Source organism: Arachis ipaensis, chromosome B02 (assembly GCF_000816755.2).
Source record: "Arachis ipaensis cultivar K30076 chromosome B02, Araip1.1, whole genome shotgun sequence".
Lineage (NCBI taxonomy): Eukaryota > Viridiplantae > Streptophyta > Magnoliopsida > Fabales > Fabaceae > Arachis > Arachis ipaensis.
Genome location: NC_029786.2, coordinates 14,741,318 through 14,750,647, shown reverse-complemented (window position 1 = coordinate 14,750,647; position 9,330 = coordinate 14,741,318). Strand labels below are relative to the sequence as shown.

At 33.9% G+C, this 9,330-nt stretch overlaps 1 long non-coding RNA gene across 1 annotated transcript; it reads left to right on the top strand.

Annotated features, from left to right (window-relative positions):
* On the top strand, window positions 1,146-7,078 carry LOC110268729. Its single transcript, XR_002357144.1, has 3 exons — window positions 1,146-1,294; window positions 3,257-3,260; window positions 6,967-7,078. It is a non-coding gene; the product is annotated as an uncharacterized LOC110268729 (long non-coding RNA).

The following is a 9,330-nucleotide window of genomic DNA, read 5'->3' as shown; positions in this document are numbered from 1 at the left end:
TTATTTTATTAATTTTTATACTTTAAAAACATTTGGTAATTGGTATATTTAGTATTTAACCCGTATTCACATTCGTATAATAGTCTATATATATTCAAATTTTGTGAATATATCAGAATTATATAAATATTTGATAATTTTAAAAATAACTGTGTTTAAAAAGATTTGTTAATAAGTGTTAAGTTTTGTGTATTTTACACCTTTTAATGAGTAAGGACTGATTATAAAACCTTCTATACATGGATTGTTTTTTAGGGATAAAAAATGAGACATAATACACATACGGATTTTGTTAGGGAGTCAATGAAATAAGTATACAATATGTACAATGGATTGATTCTTTGACCCAATAAAAAAAAGTAACTATCTGCTATCGTACAGGTTCGAACATCTAGGGTAAAATACTACTAATTTATTAAATACAATACATCCATACTATCCAGAATAACTATCCGAATATCAGGGATAATAAACATCTGATATCCTATTAAATCGCTTTAAATCACTACAAGAAACGTCGTTAAAATCGACGCCTAAATTGACGGCTAAGCCGTCAATAATATTAAAATTCGACGGCAAAATAGACGGCGGAGTTGGTCGCTATAAAACTTGTCAATTTTTCAAAATGCTAATAAAATCGACGGCTTGCCTAGCCGTCGATAATAATTTAAAAATATCGACAGCAAGGCCATCGATATTATGAGTTTGATAATTTTATATTCTTACTAAAATCGACAACAAGGGCGTCGATATTATTATATAAAATCGACGCCTCTACTGTCGATATTTGATACAAATAAAATCGACGACACCTTTATCTAAAATCGACAACTTTGCTGTCGATATTGGATCCAATAAAATCGACGCAGTTGCCGTCGATTTTATTATTCATATACCGACAAATTCTATGTCTGTATTTGGGTTTGTTTGTCTATTTTAAAATTAAAAAGCGACAACTATTCCGTCGATTTTAATAGATATGTTTTAATTATTTTTTTATTTGAAAAATAATAAACAATTAATGCAAATAAATATAAAAATAAAATTTATACAGAATATAGATAACAAGACAAATAAACTTTTAAATATAAAAATAAAATTTATACTAAATATTAGATAATAAGTTTTCAAACTTATTAAAATAATAAATAATCCTCTAACATAAAGACTCAAGACAAGATAAATAACTAAACTTAGACTTATATTCGTTTAAATTGTAATCTACTAATAATACAAAATATTCCAAGTAAAGTAATTAAATAACCTACTCATACTCGTCTAAATAATCATCCGAGTCATCAAAATCGTCAGAATCATCCTCCCTTTGAGAACTCTGTGGTTGTCCTGGTCGCTGCAGAATAGGTGGGAGTTTTCTACCTGAGGCTGGGGTTGGGACTAGGGCTGGAGCTGTGCTTTTCTGAGAGCTTGGAAAAGTAAAAGGAGGAGGTGGGAGAACACTTGATCCAGAACTACTAGGACCCATGGCCCTCACATACTCAGTCAAGCTGCTCAATTGATGACTAAAATGATCCATCTGTGAGTTACTGGTGTTGAGATCCTCACGCAAGGATTCAACTGTCTGTTGCCACTCTCTTTTCTCCTTTTGGTAGCAGTCTTCAAGCTCTCTATATTTAGCGGCATGTTGTTCAACTTCCCTATTGAGTATTATGATTCGTTCTCTAAGATCTAAAACATCAGTGCTGGTGGTCGTGGTTGGCCCATCAACTCGAGGCCACACCATGGAAGAGTCCCTTACCTCACCCATACCATATACCCTACCTCTTCATTTTCCACCCACTGTCTCAATCCATATGCTTTCCTCAGAGACAGGCGGTGGATCAGTTACACCAGCCTCTATAGCAGCCTGCCGCTCTTGCTCAGCCTGAAACATACGCTCTTGAAATATATCCTACAATGAGGAGAAATGATTGATAAACTACTATAAGTATTAATAAGGCATAACAATTAGATAACAAAATAGTTACAATTAATAAAGGTAAGTTATCTTTGTCTTTCGGGAGTGTTCATCAACCCATTGAGTCCTATCCTCTTTGCGAGTATGAGTGTGCTAAAAAAACTCATCCATACGTGATGGTCTTCCAAGCGAATGATTCCATACGTGATGGTCTTCCAAGCGAATGATTCTGCATAATGAGAGAAACAATATGACACACTGTCACTGATTGAGGAAAAAATTGCATATAGTACTGTTGAGATATGATTAGTTCTGTTGTGTCTATATTTTAGTAATAAGATTTTAGTAATTAAAAAAATCATTAAAAATAATTAAAAAGCAGAATAAAAGCAAAATCAGAATAGAACAAGCTCGTTTTATTTAGAACCTCAATGGGAGACGTGACAATAAGTCAAAACTCACAATCAGTGGACTTCAAGGTCATAATCAGTGGTCAAAACTCACATTTAGTTGCAACTTAATAATCCATCAAGCTCATTTTGTTTCAATAAATCATAACACAAGCACAAATAATAGCATGTAGGGTATGGACAAGGGATTATAATTGATGAACCATGACCTTCAAAACTCAGATATTCCAATAAGAAAAATTATAAATGAAATAAATAAGGTAAACAAACCTATTAGAATTGCTGTGAGTTTTTTCTTACTTGTTTGGCCTTAAGAAAATTTCAGAACAGCAAATATCATAGTAAAGATTGTCTTTAAGTAAAAAAGAGAGTTCTATAAGCAACTTACCAAGCGTAATCTCGCTTCTGGAAAGGTGGTGCCTCCTGCAGTGTGAAGGAAAGTACCTCGAGTCGATTTCCTGGCAGCTGTATTTCTCACCTGTAATTGTCTATAGGCATCAGTGTCCCAACGTCTTATCAATTCACCAAGAACTTCTGGTGGGATCTAATATGGACGGGCACCTTTTTTGCGAATGGCATGGACATACCTCGCAAGCGCTTGGCAGCCCTAAACCTCCAAGCTTGATAGATATCATCCTCCTCCGTATCAATAATGTCAAAGCATATTAAATTCTAAGCCTAAGAAGAAATTAACACTGCCTAGATCTTTTAATGCAAAAAAGACTTTATATCAGCAATGAGAGTGCAGATTGTAGAATCATTATCACATGTAATGAGAATATCATCGACATATGCTAAGATATAGATTGTAGAGTATGAATTAAACCTTATGAATAGTATAATCAGGTTTAACATTGTTTAGCATTTCAAAAGGTGACTTCATGTTCAATGTAGGAGTTGGTAATCTATTAATTAAAAATGTGGCAGTGAGGAAGGTATCTTCCCAAAATTGTTTAGGTAAATCAGCAGTAGCAAGTAAAGCAAGGCCAGTTTTAGTTATATGGCGATGTTTTCTTTAAACTACACCCTGCTGTTGGTGTGTATAAGGGCATGAAAGCCTATGACTAATGCTATGGAGATGCAAAAATTCTTTAATAGCAGTAGAAGAAAATTCTTTAGCATTATCTATTTGTATACGCTTGAGTTTACAACCAGTTTCAATATACCTTGTGTCAGCATCAACTATACTAAGATAATATTTAAATCCTGATCTAGAGGGTCCCAAAATGTCAAGAAAGACTAGCTCAAGGGGTGCAGAATATGCAGTATAATTAAACAGTTTTTTAAATCACCAAAATCTACTAAAATATTTGCCAAAATCTACTATATGCAAGCTTTAAATCACCAAAATCTACTAAAATATTTGCCAATTGGAAGCTTCTTACTGACTACAGTTTTTTATAGAGATTTTTTTGGTAGATATCATAAAGAATATTATGCACAATGATAATGTTTTCCTCTCTTTCTTTCTAATAAAGAAAACGTTAACTTGTTATTCTAAAAAAGAGAGTAACAAGAAGGCAGAATATATAGAACATAATGAGCAATGAATGCTATTCATAAGGAGCATAAGGAGATAGAATTTACCCTCCACTCAGTCCACCATATTTTTCGAGTATCATCATCTGCCTCATCAAAATTCAGCCAAGGCTTGTTGTAGTTTTCCCTAAAAACCTGAGAAATACGCTTCAATCCAGGCTTAGGTGGGTACCAACTACATCAAAAACCAAATGACACCATTTATAAAATTTAAAACTGACATGAAAGAAGCAAACATGCTCTATTTTGTGGGCTCAAAATATCTTAATATATGAAATCTATGTCCAAACTACCAAAAGCTAAAGTGTAACGAAAACCTCAAAGCATTAGATACTAACAAGTCAAAATAATACTGCACGCACTGCTACCAGTTGCCTCAAACAGTACAAATAGAGAAGCAAACAGAAAAGGTGAATGTGCAGGAACGACGATTCAAAGAAACAAATAAAAGCACACCATTTAAATATATGGATCTTGGACACAGGAAGCAAATAGTTAAGCTAGCTTTGATAACAACTAAAGGAACTAAGAAGATAGGCATATCGAATCAAAGCAAATAGTTAAGCAAATATTTTCATTAACAAATATCCAACTAAATAAATAAAAGCACACCATTTAAAGTGCACGCTTAGTTCATAAAATTTAAAGCAAATAACAAACCATTTGGCACCATCATATCTGAGCTTCGGAGCACTTGTGCTGGAGTGACCAGTGGCAGTGGATGTTCCTTGACTCTGAGCATCTTGGGTACTATTAGATGTGGTTTGTCTTTTTCCACAAGATCCTGCTCGACTGGGAGCTACAATAGCTGGATCACTCTGCACACCTTTAACATATATGCCTGTATTATCTGTCTTCTTTCCAGATGCATGCTCAGGAGTATGAAATCTATACCCATTAACCTTGAACATACCAACACTCGTGGCCCTAGTTTTTGGCCCGAATGCTAAACTCAATAAATGAGGACAAGTTATGCCATTATTGGGATTTTTTACCTGATTTTGTCAAACAAAATATAGTATTTGAAAAAACAAGATTTACTTTGACATATTTTGATACAATCAACAAAATGTAAAAACTTACATGCTCATGGAACCATGATGGAAAGTTGGATAAAGAATTATTGCTCCCATGGATCTGCTCGTATTGACTTCTAAATGTATCGACTTCAGGACAATTCAACAAGATATGTAAGTGAGCGGCTTTCATTTCCATACTAGTTAACCATCTGTCTTTGTTGGCTCCCCCAGCAATACCCGGTTGATCAGAAATAGAAAAAGGTAGGCTCAGATGAACTTACACCACCATCATCATTCCGATTCAGCCTTGTTCTCTTAGACATGACATGTGGCTCAAAGTAATAAGAACAATAACTTGATGTCTCTCTAGCTAGGTATGCTTGACAAATTGAACCCTCTACTCTAGCCCGATTCTTTACTGATCTCTTATACGTGCCTATTTCACGCTCAAATGGATACATCCACCTATACTGAGCTGGTCCACAAACACGTGCCTCATATGCCAAGTGAACTGGTGGATGCTCCATTACGTCGAAAAAGGCAGGTGGAAAAATTCTTTCTAACTTGCACAAAATAACAGGAATATTAGCTCCCATTTGTACAAGATCGCTAACCCGAAGGAGTAGATGAACAAAGGTCCCTAAAATATTGACTTATTTCGGTCAACGGTTTCCACACGTGGTCTGGCAACTCTTTGAAGGCTAACGGAAGCAAACGCTCCATGAATACATGACAATCATGAGTTTTCATCCCAAACAATTTTCCTCCCTTGACATCAACACACCTTTGTAAATTTGAAACATATCCATCTAGCATTTTCAACTCTTGTACCCATTTACAAACATTTTTTCATTGTTGGAGTGTCAAGACATAGTTGCCCTTAGGCTTTGCCCAATGACCTTCGCATACCTGCACCAAATTCAAATCTGGTCGCTTACAAAGCACAGCCATGTCTAACCTTGCCTTTTCATTGTCTTTTGTTCTTTCAGTATCCATAACGGTATTCATTATGTTATCAAAAATATTCTTCTCAATATGCATTAGATCCAAACAATGACGAACCAAATAGCTCCCCACAAAATTTACATTGTCTAAGATCTTTGTCCTCTTTGTAATATATCATACAACCATTGACACAACAATCTATCTTAACCTCCTTAAACCCAAGTTGGGAAACAATTTTCTTAGCTTCATAGTAATTAGCAGGAATTTCATTTGGAGTTGTTTGCATTTCTCTAACAAAGTTGCCCACTGGTCAAAAGATCCCTGGGATTGGTTTCCCTCAGATTTTATACTCAGCATCCTACTAGCAAGTGACAATCGTGAATGGATACAATTTTCCCACAAGGGTTTACTAACTGAATCTAAGAGGTCATAAAATCTCTTAGCATCTCGATTTGGTTCCTCCACTGTTGGTTGCATGTACATGTGAAACTCAGGTTGCAAAGCATCAACAACCATCTCATGATAACGATCAAAATTTTCTTCCCATGTAACACCACCTAATTCAGAGCTACTTTCAATATCTTCTTCTATCCTAATCTGATTCTCTGTGGGTATCTCTTCTCCATGCTCTGTCCAAACCCAATAATTAGATTTAAACCCATGAGTATATAGATCAATCTTAATGTCGATCAACTGTTTAAACATCTCACATTGACATCTGGCACATGGACACCTAACTAAACCTCCTCTGAGAAATTCATGAGTTCTAGTACACACATCCACAAATTCATTTACCCCTTTAATAAAACTGGGTTTAAGACCCCGCCTCTGATCATACGTTCTATCATACATCCAACTTCGGTTCTGGTTTTTCATTATTAATGAATTTAATTTCCTACATATGAAAGGGATAATATTCACTTTTTAATTTTTTTATTCAACGAGAACAAATAAAAATCTTATCATCAATATAATTTATACTTTCACCATGAATGGTTTACATAAACAAGCATACATAAGTAAGTATAGATAAGAATGCATAATAGTTTAACAGAGATAATAAATAAACAAAAAAGTAGAAGGTTAAACCTTGAATAGCTTTTCTGGGAGTCTTAAACTCTACCAATACTTGTGATAGTGTAAATGAATGCCACTGAAACTTTGATAATACTTGTGACTATGTCAACCCTGCCAAAAAATATATATATAGGCACATCAACACTAAAAACAATGCATAATAGTTTTCTAAAAACATGGTCAGCCGAACACTAGTATTTTCATTGGAATAAACTGGCCAAAGATTAATTTGGACGGACAATGAAACTTAGTCAGCCGAACAAAACTCTCAAATCCAAAAATATAAAAATTATACATCATATAATTAGCTACCTCATTATTATCTGATTTTTCTGAAATAGTTATCCATATTAATACTTTCTAATGTCATGTTTGAGAAGAAATGGAAGTCACGTTAAAATAAATTTTATAATTATAAAGCATTCATTTAAAAGAAAATAACAATAATTTATGAGAAAATTAAAAGTTGTTTTGATAACCATAAACGGTGTTGGGGAAGTTAATCCAAACAAATAAAGGAAGAGTCAACAACAAAATAAAAGATGGCATGAACTTGAAGCTGCAAAATGGTTCATCATCACAATTCTAACCACAATGTCATGATCATAATGATAACAATAATAGTTTTCATTCATGGCCGGCACCGGTCGAAATGGTGGCCGGAGACAGAGCTGCTAGTGCTTCCAAGAGCCACAGCCAGGCCGAGAAGCGGCGCAGTGACCGGATCAATGCATAGCTTACAAGTCTAAGGAAACTAATTCCAAAATCTGATAAGGTACAATAGCTCATTTTAATTTTAATGTGTCTCAAATACTATATAAACTATAAGATATTGCCATTTAAAACAGGGCATAGTTAGTTTCAATAATACCATGAAACATATATAAGGTATTGCCATTTTAATGTGTCTTAAAGTATGTTATCTTGATTCAAATAAAATTAAATCTAGAGATGGATATGAAGAGGTAGATAGGGTGAATCTAATGTGGGAAGATGTAATATAAGTGAAATTGTGTCAAGGTCTCCTGTCAAATAATCTCTCTTACCTTGTGAATGCATGGTGTTGGCTTATATGGGCACATAATAGAAAGCATGTCAGAAATAACAAATTAACAAACAGATTTAAAAAAAAAAAGAAATAGTAAAGAAAAGAAAAAATGAAATACCAAAAAAGTAGAAGGGAAAAGAATAATATTAATGAGTCTAAAGTCTAAACCAATGGAATTGGTCAACTGGTTTAAAGTAATTTAAAAGTCTTCATCAAAGAAAAAAAAATCATATCACAATATAAATCTAGATATTAATTTTGGTTTGAATAGAATCGTCTCATAAAAATTATCTGTCATTCAAACATCATAACAAAAAAAGAAGAAAAAAAAAAAGAAAGAAAATACTACATTTGCAAAATACTGCTTAAAATATTAGTGCAGTTCCTGGTCAGTTGTAGCACTATGTTCACAACAAACCTATGCAAATCAAAAACTAATTAGGCACTTTAATTTTGTTCTTACCTTTTCAACAATCGATACGATAGAGTGTATCGTTCAACTAGCTAACCCAGATGCATTGATGCAAGTGATCTCTTACCAAGAAAAAAAATGTTCTCGTTGAAATTAAAGCTGACTTTGGAATATAACCACCATTCAAGTCTTTATAATGGATGGGGTTTTACCTTTCCTTCATTATTTTCCTTCATTAATTCAGTCATGAGGAAGTTGTGAAGTTAGCATTAGCAGTATCACTTTTTGTTTTTACAAAGCAGCAGTAGCACTGTTTGTCGGTTCCCATTCCCTTTAAGTCATTAAAATATTGCTAATGTGCATATCAAAGAAACTTTGGCAAATTAAACTTTAATTCTTACAACTCAAGCAAGACACCATCAGCTAATTAAACTTGAAGACTTAAAGGGAGAGAAATCAACCTGAAAGTAGTAGCTAGCAAGAGGCTTTTATATTATGTACTTTTTTGTTTTGCCGAAAGTAGTAGTTGTAGTGTAGTGTGCTGTGTAGCAAAATAAGCTTTCGTAAGAGATTGTGTAGCATATTAGTTAATATCAAAATAATAATTATCTTGACACTTTAATTAAGCTAAGTGTTCCATAATGTAAAGCCTATGCTGATCAGACATAGAAATTAAATAAAAAATTCCATTTAGGCATTTCTCCGAACATGTGGTGTGCAGAGTTCAAAACAGTAAATTTTAATTCAATCTAAGCAGCATTCAACCCAGTAATTTTAGAAAGATACAGCCAACAACAATTTTAGTCCAGAAACACAAGTTTTAACAAACCTAAGCCTAACCAAAATTTCTAAAAACAGAATTAAAAAGCAGTGAAAATAAAGAAAAGAAAGACAGGGAACATGGGAAGGGAACCTGCATTGATGAAAGGAGGAAGAAGAACGGAGAGGCGGTGGGGCGGTGGTGA